Genomic DNA, 12,796 nt, shown 5'->3' on the forward strand with positions numbered 1-12,796 from the left:
CACTTTAAAACATAACCATTGTTGTCCAACTCAACCGTTTTTGGGGTGACCGGACGCACCGGATGCGTTCGGTTAGTAGCCAACGGCTATGTGGCATCAGCCTGTCAAAGAAGGCTGTAGGAGTGACCTGACGCTGGCCAGCTTCTAGTCAACATCTAGCAAACACGTCTGATTAGGAAGTTTGGTCTCTGGACCCTCTCTGATGTTGACCTGATGCTGCAAACTCAGCATCCAGTCATTAACTATTCCGCGTCTGGTCCTCCCTGACAGTAAGGCCCTACCGCTATAGATACAACTAGAGGCGTGTCCGATTCCAATCACTGTGTAATGTTCGGTTGCTCCTCGGCTTCTATTGTGTGCCCTGATCACTAACCGGACGTAGCACTTGTGAGTCCGGTCATCACTAAAACAACGTTCGATCAACATTTGACCCTCCATTCACTTCCAATTCAGAATCCTTTATGAATGAGGTTGACTCCAATTGATCTTTGGGCTATTCTTGAGCTACCTAGTGCTAAGTTTGATAATTGTGCACCACACCTAACCCATTAGACTCACCTAGGTCAAGCTACTAGTTCATACCCCCTTAATAGTATGGCCAAATGAAAAATAAAGCGTTAAACTACTCTAAGTGTCTCTCCAACACCAAATGACACTTAGAACTAGTCCATCCTTTAAAAATCGAAACAATTTCCATCGATAAGGGCATAAAAACCATAATTACCCAAACAATCATCATTACTATGACCTAACTCAAGTTGCCTCGACAAAACACACATTAGTCACATTAATCCCGTGTCATCATTAATCACCAAAACCCAACTAGGGGCCTAGATGCTTTCACTGCCCATAGCTCCTACTCGTCGATCCATGCCCATAGTACCGCTCCTCCAACCTCGGCGAGGTGTGCTGCCGCCCCTTACTAGTGTCCACCACCGCCGATGAAAACTCCACCATTGAGATCACCACGGCATCCTCATGGACCCTCGCCCACCTCGGCATCTCGCCAGAGGCCGTCGGCCATCAAAGCGCCAATTTTGGCAAGCCACCACGACCATCGCGGCCCTAGATGGCGCCCATCCTAGCATGACTCACCCTAGCATCTGATCTCCTATGGATGACCGAGATTGATCATTGACCCACGATCAACTAGGTCAAAGGCCCTGCCATGTTAGCACCCTCTCCATCCAATAAGGGCATCCCACGTCATCAGTCAATGCCACCTTAGCAAGGTCAAACCCAGTCACTGCTTTTTTTTACAATCTACCCCTTGATCTTTTTTGTAATTAAACTAATATTTCTTGAGTCAAGCAATTCTATTGAGCTAGCGCCTAGTATCTACGGTTAATTCTGTTTTGGCCCTAACAAAAGTAAAATGAGTTTCTTTTATTTTTAAAATGTCTTTAAATGTTTTTGTTTATTTCTATAAATGATTAGTGATGTCAGTATTTCAATTAGTGGTATCAATAATCTGTTTAGTTGATAAAAATAAATAAAAGATCATTTTATTTTGTAGAAATTATTTGGATTTTTTCCTCTAAAGAATGTGGCATGTGTGTTCTATGATTTGCAAACCATAGAAAGTTATTTGGAAAATTAGCTTCTATTTTGAACAATGTGCATACATGTCTTTGCGATATGCATTCCATAGAAATCTTTTTTGTAGAATTTGAAATTCACATGAAGAATCTGCAATATTCCGCCTAGCTACCCTTTCATTTGTTCTATTTGAATTTTCACTATTGTTTCTCAACCAAGAAATGGTTTCAAGGAGGCTTTGACATGGATTTCTATGTACTATAGTATTTTGTTTGACCTATGTTGACACTTATAAGCTAATAGTACTAGTTTTACATCCAAGGATGCAATGTAATTTTTCACACTCCAAGTGTAATTTTAGTATCGCGTCATTATAACTTTGGAGTTTATGTTATGTGCTTAGCATATTTGTCGGTCTTTATAGTTTGGTATTGAGCTTAGCATAGTTGTTCTACAGTACATATCAGCTTTGTACTAACCTTAGCATATATGCTATTGTAACAATGTTCCATATTTCTCTATGCTTTTTTGCATTGCATAGAAAAAAAGTTGAAAAATATTTTATTCTTAACTCCTAGAAGTTTGCCCAAGGAAGTTCTAAAGCTCTGAGATCCTAGCATAACTCAGCCTCTAGCCAAGTTTGCCTTGACATGTCTAAGCTATTTTAACTCCTGGTCATGAAATGTGCTTTTGCAGATGCACCCCCAGTTGTTAGCCACCTATGATCTTTATTTTTTGCAAAATTTGTCTTAGAAAAATTGTTTATTTTTCGAATAATGTCCCATATTTCTCTCTGTGTTCTGCATCCCATAGAAAAAACTTGATAAACTTTTTAATATTTTGAATAATGTGGCATATGTGTTATGTGATTTTTATTTTTTCTTAATTTTATTTTTATTCTTTTCTAGTCTTTTGTATCTTTGGGCCTTGTTAAATCAGGTCCTTGTTATGTTTGTTTTTACTGGGCTTTTAAGTAGTATATGGCTTGTTAGATCCATTTGTTTTGATCAACTCCTAGGTAGTTCTGCATTTACTCGAACCATGTGGAGTTTCGTCGGTCTCTGCGGTTTTTTTCTTGATTCCCACGACGTCCATTTACTCCAACCATGTGGAGTTACTTTCTTTTTTCTTAGCTATCACAATGACCATTTGGTTCTGCCTTTTCAACTCCTCCTTATTTTCTATATAACACATTCGCCTTCCTCTCTCACTTTCATTATTTTCTTCCTGGCTCTTTCTCCTCTAGAGTTCTCTTACTGTTTTGGATCCCGAATGTAAGTTTTTTAGTTTTTTCTTCTTATTGTGTATGTTCTTTCTTTGTTTAGTTCTTCAATCATTAATAACTTCATGTCTTCTTTTGTGCATGTGTTTTTTGTGCACATAGTCTCTCTATTTATTCTTGTTTTGTATTCTGCTCATGTCTGTTCCTTCTATCAGTTCGTGGACGTTTGCTCTTTTTGACTCACATGCCATTGATGTTGATGTCTATTCAACCAGAGTAGGGGATAGTTCAATAGGGTTTTGTAGATCTAACCCACATTTTGTGGGTGGTTAATCGGTATGTTTGGGAGGCTGAAGTAGTATTAGGTTTCCATTGTGTTTGAATTCGTTACTGATCAGGTGTAACTATGCCCTTTTGTATAGCTTCTAGTAGGGAGGTAATCTATTGTTATGGTTGGATATTTTTTTGAGAATATGGTTGATTGATTATTATTCTTTGATGCAGTTTTCAGTCTTGAAGATTCATTTTGGATATCATCTAGAGCCTGTTGAAGGTACCTGCTGATTTTTTTCTCTGACCTGGATGTAGTATTATTTTTTTATTGTTCATGTTTTTTTTGGTGCAGTATAGTTTAGGCATTAAATGTACATTTACAATATGTTGTTCTATAATTATATGTTTTTACTCACAGCAGAGTTTTCTTGATGCAAAACCAATACAACTTTCTATGTGCTAAGCAAGAAAACTCTGCTGTTAGGAAAAACATATAAATAGAACACCATATAGTAAATTTGCACTTAACGCCTAAACTATACTACACCGAAAAAATATGAACAATCAAAAAAATAATACTACATCCAAATGAACGTTTCAGTATAAAGAATAGAGAAAATATTAGCAGGTACCTTCAACAACCTCTAGATGATATGCAAATAGAATCTTAAAGACTGAAAACTGCATCAAAGAATAATAATGAATGAACCATATTCTAAAAAATATGTGACCACAATAATGGATTACCTCCTGATCAGTAATGAATTCAAACACATTGAAAACCTAATACTGCTTTAGCCTCCCAAAAATACCGATTAACCACCACAAAATGTGGGTTAGATCTACAAAACCCTAGTGAACTATCCCCTACCTGATAGTCTGGTTGAATAGACATCAACATCAATGGCATGTGAGTCAAAAAGAGAATATCCATGGACAGATAGCAGAAATAGACAAGAGCAGAATACAAAACAAGAAAAAACAGAGGGACTGTGTGCACAAAAAACACATGCACAAAATAGACAAGAAGTTATTGATGATTGAAGAACTAAACAAAGAAAAAACATACACAATAAGAAGGAAAAAATTACATGCAGGATCCAAAACAGTCGGAGAATCCCAGAGGAGAAAGAGACATAAATTAAAGAACAGAAGTGTGAGAGGAAGGTGAATGCGTTATATTGAAAGGAAGGAGCGATTGAAAAGGCAAAACCCTAATGGCCATCGTGATAGCCGAGAAAACATGAAGTAACTCCACATGTTTGGAGTAAATGGACGTTGTGGGAATCGAGAAAAAACCACTAAGACCAATGAAACTCCACACGGTTGGAGTAAATGCGGAACTACCCAGGAGTTGATCAAAACAAATGGATCTAACAGGCCATATACTACTTAAAGGCCCAATGAAAAGTCCAACATAACAAGGACTTGATTTAACAAGGTCCAAAGATACAAAAGAATAAAAATGAAAATAAGAAAAATTAAAAATCATATAACACATATGTATTGCAAAATCACATAACACATATGCCACATTATTCAAAATATTGAAAAATTTATCAAAATTTTCTGTGGAATGCAGAACACAGAGAGATATGGCACATTGTTCAGAAAATAAACAATTTTTTCAAGACAAATTTTGCGAAAGAATGCAGATCATAGGTGGCTAACAACTATTGCATCTGCAAAAGCACATTTCATATACTAGGAGTTAAAATAGCTCAGACATATCGAGGAGAACTTGGGCGAACTTGGCTGGAGGCTGAGTTATGCTAGGATCTCAGAGCTTTAGAACTTGGGCGAACAGCTAGGAGTTAAGAATAAATATTTTTAAATTTTTCTATGCAATGCAAAAACCACAGAGAAATATGGAATGTTGTTACAATAGCAATGAACACATCAATTATAGATCCTCTTATCATAATCTGATTCTCACAGTCATATATAGCAGCATTATGCTATGGTCAGTACCAAGCTTATCTGTACTGTGCAACAAAAAAAAACTAAAACAGCATACTAGGAACGACTATGCTAAGCTCAATACCAAACTAAGGAATCACCATATTTTTGCTCAAGAAATGTAACTAGAGTGATGGTGGAAGCATAAAAAAATAATAATAATGCACATAAATGCCACATTGGCCATATATATGAAATTCAAATTTAACTATGTCCTTACTCAGAAGCTGTATTGAAGTAGCAGTCCCCTTCAAACCATTGGTTTGCCTAGAGCACAACCTATTTACAACAAAGTTGTAATACACAATCAATAATAACATGGCAGGAACAAACGGATGAAAGCAGTTTAGGAAACCAAAATAAGGTGAAAAAATAGGGTGAACAGAGGATGAAAGACACATACGTGCACAAATCTTTCTCAAAGGAGTAAACAAGAGAAAGAAATGACCAAAATATCAAGGAATATTGATTATCTAATAGCCCAAAACATAAAAGACCCATAAATAAAAGAAATCCTACTAGTTCCACAAACACAGACTTTCAATAAAGTCCTAGTCCAAAAACATTCTTGTAGTGGGCCCAAAAGCAATAAAGCCACAAGTTTGAACAAGTTAATATAGTACAATAAAAGCCCAACGCAGAAACACGTCTGTACTAGGCCAAAAAAGAAGACAAAAGAAACCATACTTTAAGTCAAAAACAAAAGAAGGGTTAAAGTGCAAAACAGACAGACTTGCATTCCAAGATGATCAAAACGAATCTGGGAAAAGGGAAACGAAGGACAAAAATTTTAAAAAGACAATACTTACCTGCTACTCTACAACGCGAAGCCAATAGAGAACACTCTGCAGCATCAACAAGAGAGCACAAATCAGATCTAACTAAAATACTGTAGAAGAGAAAGAAGGATGCAACCACTAGATCAGCCCTGGCAGCTTCCTGCGGATGAACCCGGAGAAAAAAACACAAGTAAGCTCAAGAATCTATAGAATCTAGTAGACATGATGAATCATCCTATAAATTACTTGCAAATAGACAAGAGCTAGTGCCAAAATTCTAAATAAGCAGTCATCATCTGGTAGATTAGCATAATCTAAGTTCATGCTCATATTTTTATGTAGTTAAATCTAAGTTCATGCTATAAATATCTATGTGCCCTTAGATAGATGTATTACACCCATGATGTATATGATGCCACAATTCTGATACAATGACAAGGATAGATTAAAAAATCCATATCTAAATTTATGTATTGATTAACAAGTTAAAATTATTAGAACGTGTGTAATGCAGAATAATGAGGTGGGCATAGGGAAGCAAACATATACAACAACATCAGTACAAGAAAATCAAATGCAAGTAACATTTAAAACCTAAAACATGAAATTAGGATACTTCATATTAGAACCTAAATATTATATGGAATTCTTATATGCATGACGAAAAATGTCAGGCACAATTAGGCTATTTCGCAACAAATCCATTTGCAGCAATATTGACGGTAGTTAACAACCACTATAAACCATCAATATAACTTGTATAAGGGCATAAAATAATCACCAACATAGGTTTAGGGGTCTAAACTAACAAATTCTTCAAGTTTTGGTGAATCTGTGTTTTCAGCAGGGTTTATCCAGAAAACCGTCAAGGTAGACCCAAACGTCAGAATTAATCGTAATTATCCACGACCAAAACAACTCTAGAAGGTTTCAGAGGACACTAGAAGGCAAACCACAGAAGAAGATCGCGAGAGGCAGCCAGGTGGGGCCAGCTAGCCCCACCTGTAGGCCGGCCACCCCTGGGCCCACCTATCACCCACTTCTTCCTACGTCGGTTCTCCACCGCCTTAGGGTTTGCATCTGCACCATTCTTTCAAGTTGGTTTGATCCAAGGGCTTAGGATTGACGCTCCCCCTATATATATCAGCCCCTGCCACCCCCAGGGTATTCTCCATCATTCAAGCAGTCATTCAATCAAGAGATCAAACCCTGATCATCCTCAGAGCTCCACCATATTCTAGGGCATAGCTAGCTAGGCTAGATCTAGATGGAGGCAAGCTTTGGTTGGATTCCTCATTTTGTCAAGAGCATGGCTTGGTATAGCCCCTTGTATCCTCTTTTGTATCTTTCATTATTCATATGTTTGCTACAATTGATTCGACAATGTTCTTAGTATTATTCGTGTTCCTAGTTATCATGTTTATTGTCTACTTTGATTATATGCTTAATATAGCTAGATTATCATCATGGTCAAGCATAAGTTCGTATAGCACTCGCCCTAATGTACACGGGGTGAGTGGTCGACATTGTGTAAACGTGGTGCTTATACGTTGTTTACCTACGGATGCACCCTATATTCTGGGCCATGTGGTAGATCACAGATGTGACACTCCCGTTGAGTCCTTTGTTGTCCACTCCCCAAATATAGGTCAAGTAGGATCTAGTTATGAAGGAAGTCATTCTTTGTTCTTGATCTTCCTTAGTAATATCCCTTATGTGTAGATATAGAGTTGATCTTAGCCATGACTACTAAGTGTAATTGCACTAATCATAATATGCTTTGACTTGTAATTAAGAATGACTTAGGAATTATTTCTCTAATATCTACTTAGTCATGCTAATGCCATAGAAAGGAGTACTCTGAGTGATCAATATCATTTATCATTCATATATATTTATCTCTTGACTTACCCCTGTTGTGAGTAGAGTAATAGTTATGGTTTATTTCTCCATCAAAAGTATAAGTTATCAATATATTCCATCTGCCTATCCTTTCCTATGGTAAAAATATAAATAACGATACCTAGAATACTCCCGGGTAAAATGCTACAATGGTATATTATCTGTGCGCTTACAGATCCATTCATATACATATTTGCATTCTTTCTAGTAACAATAAAATACTTAAGTACTTCTTAGTGTCATTCTGAAAGTGACACTAGATAGTACTAACAAACATTTCTGGCATCATAGCTAGGGATGACAACTTAGCAAAAGTGATGCTAAGAAATGTCAACAACATTAGGTGGCTACTTAAACAAGTGACAAGTTAATAAATACCAACAAGCATTTATGGCACCGTTGCCAGGGAAGGTAGCTAGAGAAGAAGAAATATTGATAAACTTTTACTTATTGATGTGATTGAGAAAATCATATACCCCTGCTCAAATAGGCTTATCCTTGTTCTGTCTACTTTTGTATCTTATGCAGGGTATTGTATGACCTCTTTTGACCTTCTGACATACTACGTTGAAAATCTAGAAGCACTACTCAGGAGGACTAAGGCTAAACTTAATAAAGTTTTAGCTTTAGAATCGAAAGACAAACAAATAAGGCGGAGCTTAACACCAGCTTTCGAAGCCATGGCTGACAAGACACTCCATGAATTCTTTGCTCCAACTATGGCCAACATTCGTATTGGACCAACGATCAACATTGGAGACAATGCCTTTGAGTTCAAGCCAGCTCTCATAAACATGGTGTAAGCTAGCCAGTTTTGTGGAAAGGCACATGAAGATACGAGTGCTCATCTCCAACACTTCCTGGAGATCTGCAACACTTTAACCATCAAAGGAGTTACCAGAGATGCCATATTACTTCGTGTTTTCCCATTCTCACTTTTGGGGAAGGCGAAGTAATTGTTCTACACCAACAAATATAGAAATACTACATGGGAAAACTGCTCCACTGCCTTCCTAGCAAAGTTCTTTCCCATAGACAAGACCAATATTCTATGTGGGAGAATCTTAACTTCCAACAGCAACATGATGAATCTATCCATGAGGCATGGTAACGCTTTCAAGACTACATTTCATAATGTCCTCACCATGAGATGGAGGATTGGCTACTCATGCAGACTTTCTACCACGGGTTAACAAACAGCACCTGTGAGAATATGGATGTCGCTGCTGGAGGTGCTTTGTTATCACTCACAATCGCACAAGCAACAACTCTCATATAGAAGATGGTCTCCAACCAAGGTTGGAATGAAGAACTGTAACACCCTCGGTGTTACACTGTACAATCTTCTAATAAAACACTGTATGTGCATTATGTTTATGTGATAGTGTATGAAATATAAAGTGTAAATCAATTTCTGTGACTCAAAATGTTCATCAGAAACATGAAACGAATGTTATATTTCATGTCGCGTTATGTCACTTAGGGTTCTAAATGAATTTTTATTGAACGAGAATGCTATAGAATGCATATACGAAACTTTAATAATGTTTGTAGTACAAACTTTATAGGTGGTGGTGAAATACTTGTGATCAAGAAATGAATTCCCTAGCTAGCATGGTTGGTAGCTTGGACATCGAAGTTGACGTGAATCCGAGCAAAAGCTTAGTCAATTTTCTTACGTCGGAAAATGGTTCGACGAAGCTAAATTCGACAATTTTTGTAGGAGATTTGAGTTAAGTAACAGTGGGGCATTATGGCTTGTCTCAATAATTTCACATACCCTCTTGAGTGTAGAAAAACTGGTTTGCCATTTGAATCATCGAGTTTGATTTTTGGAACGCTTTTAAAAATCGTGCATGTCACGTTACCGCTGGTTTCTGCATCTGGGCATGGTCACCTTGCCCAACACTCGGCGTTGCCGCACCAGCCACCCGATGCACATGCGCACGCACGCCCATGCGTGTGGCTCCGTGCTTGTGGCCATGGGCACCTGCTACCGTGCTTTGGCACACAACTCGTGCGCACACGCGCCCGCTGGGCCCAGCGAGCCTAGCCGCTCTACCATCGCCATTGCATCGAGCTACGTCCCTAGTCGCGCTGCAATCCAACCGCCACTTGCTCAATCACTGCTGCCGCTGACCCTTCATGGCTGCATGCGCGTGGGCTTGCCCCACCAGCCTTCGCCATCACGTCCGCATTCGTGCGACGCCACAGTGCTACCTCCTCAGACTAGCGCCAGCCACTGCGGTGCACAGTGCTGAGCCACCGTCGTCTTGAGAGTCATGGCACTATGGTCGCATGTTGTCCTGCTAGACTCGTACGCGCACGTGGAGCCATCACCCATCGCGCTACCGTCCTCTCCCATTTATGGACTGCGCCATGCCACACTCCCCGTTGCATCGCCTTGAATGGCGTTGTGCCAGCTACCGAGCCATGCCAAGGCAAAACCCATAGAGCTGGGCCCTATCCTCATAATTACGTGCATTTAAAGCTTGGTTTGGAGTCTAGCATCGCACCAAGACTGCCACTGTTGTGGCCGTACGATGTCGGGGCATCAATTTGAGTTTTCCCCATCGTCGGCCACCATGAGACCGAGCTGAGTTGTCCATCTAATTTGCTTTGTGTAGTCCACCTCCTTCCAATTAACTGTGCACCCAACTAGACTTGTTAGTTAGCCCGCGATTGGAGTCGTCCCGGTGAGCTTTCATCCTCCAGTGAGGTAATGCGGGGCATTCTCCTCATGGTGGTCCGCCATGGCCGTCGAGGCGGGTGCTTGGCTAGGGCGTCGCTCCATGCTCCATTGTTTCAATCGAGCGGTGCCTTTGCATCATGTTGACTTGGTTGCCTCGCCCGTGTAGCAGTTTCACCGGCGAAGCAGTAGGTCACCGAGGATGTCGTCGGTACGCTTGCCATGAACCAGAATGACCTCACGCTCATGGCCAACCACCCTGCCAAGCCCCGCAACTTTGTCCAGGCCATCCTTCATGTATCTAGTGAGGCACCTTCGCTCCTAGGGTAGCGGTAGAGACATTGGGCTAGGTTAATTTGCCGTCGCGGGTGTCACCACAGCCAAACCCCACCGTGGTGCGTGGCCACACCTCTATGCGGCACCAATCGTGGTGTTTATTACCTCTATCGAATGCGTTTGTGATGAGGAGTGTTGCGGTGGTGAGGATTGCTGCCGAGGGGGTCCATGCTCACCGGTGTTTGGCCGGAGATGCTGCGGACTCTGTTAAGTTTTGGCCAGGGACCTTGAAATGGGAATTCAAAGTAAACCAGGGGGTTAAGTGTGAGCATCAGAGAGAGTGAAATAGTGGAAAGGACTACAGGTTCATTTAGTTGAAAGCCAGAGTCTCTTTTGCATAATCATCGGCGTGCGCATGGGTCTCCCCATGTTGGGCCACTGTTGCGTGTGGGCCAAGCAGCATGGGCCACATCGGTGTGTTGTGCGCGTGAGCAGGGCGCTAGAGTGGGTCGAGCCGCTCGCTTGTGGGCCACACTGAGGAATTTGATTTTTCATTTTCCAGTGAATTAATAAATGTTTATTCAATTTAGTTTTGAGCTGAACTTTGAAAAATGATAGTAAATGTTGTAGGTATCCAAAAATAGTGAAACAAAATTTGTTAGGTTCACAAAAATGCCATCTATCTATTAGTGTAGTTAGTTTACAGTTAGCTATGATAATGATATAGTCATAAAATGATGGTTCAGTGATATCCGCAACACGATCCCTGACATGATTGAAGATCGGGTGATCGTAGCTTTCAAACAGGGCTACAAGGATGAGAAGACTGCCAAGAAGTTAGCCATTAAAAATCCTTAAACGGTGGTTGAGCTCTACAAGATCATCGAGGCAATGGCCAAGGCAGCTAATGCCCAAGCACGAGTGGACAGACAACTTGACGCCTCCCGATTAGCGGAGGATAAGAAGAAGGGCAAGGACAAGAAGCGCAAGAACAGAGATGCCAAAGTCCTCACCGCCGAAATGGGTAAAGCTCCGCCCTGATGCCAAGGTAAACCCCATGACCTTCCTGTTTACTACCCAGTACATCGTTCTACCAAGCACTCCTTCATAGAGTACTCAGTATATAAGAAGTAGAAATAGGAAGAAGAGCAGTAGAGCAGGGCGAAGCACCCATACGCTAGCAAAGGCAAAATCTGAACGTTCACATGGTAGATGAGGAAGAAGAAATCATCCTGCTTGAGAACTAGATACTCACTATCTATGGTGGCACAGCCACCCCTGTTCCAAGACCATGCTGAAATAGGTCCAGCGGCAGGTAAGTAGTACCTAGTCGTCAGAAAGAAGGCTCAAGTGGTAAGAAGTCCCTATTTTATTTGACATCAGGGATCATCCCCTAGCTCTATACAATGGTCCACTGCTCCCATTGGTGATCAATCCAAATATTAGGAATTACATGGTTGGGCAAACCTTAATTGACAGTGAAAGTGCACTTAACCTGCTCTTCATAAACACCTATGACAACCTCGCATTGCCCAGGAAGGCTCTAATTCCATTCAAGAAACCCTTCTATGAAATAATGTCAGGCATATTAGCCTACCCCCTCGGAAGGATTGACCTCTAGGTTACCCTTCAAGAAGGCAAGAACCTGAGGTCTGAATTCCTCACTTTCAAGGTAGCAGACTTTGAGTTTACATACAACTGCATTTTGGGATGACCGTTCCTGAAGAAATTCATGGCTATCGCCCACTTTGCCTACTCGATGCTCAAAGTACCCAGGCCTCATGGCCCCACCACTGTATACAATGACCAAAAGGGTGTTGTTGCCTGCGACATGAAGACTCTTGATTTAATCAAGCAATTTAAGCAAGTTCTAACAGACCCGGCTGAGCTGCAATCAAAGCAACAGAAAGCAGCAATCCTGACTATCATGACAACGCCAGTAGCAACTCTACCTGCGCCTGTCGTGACAATGCCGCTTCTTGAGGCCGTGACCAAATAGCCAGTTCCTAAGAGTTCTAAAGCAGTCGAAGCTAGACTCAAGGCTCTAGCCCTCCTAGAGACCTAGGTTTTGATGCTTCTACAGCCTCATGCTCCAACATCGCCCCAAACTCAGGCTTTGGCACTTCCATAGCCTCAGACTCTAGGGGTAAATAGGAA

The 12,796-nt window shown here is 40.6% G+C and overlaps 1 non-coding gene across 1 annotated transcript; it reads right to left on the reverse strand.

The window, feature by feature from the left end:
* Positions 1–8,718: 8,718 nt before the first annotated feature.
* LOC136506247 (small nucleolar RNA R71) lies at positions 8,719–8,826 on the reverse strand. Its single transcript, XR_010771472.1, has one exon. It is a non-coding gene; the product is annotated as a small nucleolar RNA R71 (small nucleolar RNA).
* Positions 8,827–12,796: the final 3,970 nt, after the last annotated feature.

The sequence above is a fragment of the Miscanthus floridulus genome, chromosome 14, assembly GCF_019320115.1.
Source record: "Miscanthus floridulus cultivar M001 chromosome 14, ASM1932011v1, whole genome shotgun sequence".
NCBI classification, from domain to species: domain Eukaryota; kingdom Viridiplantae; phylum Streptophyta; class Magnoliopsida; order Poales; family Poaceae; genus Miscanthus; species Miscanthus floridulus.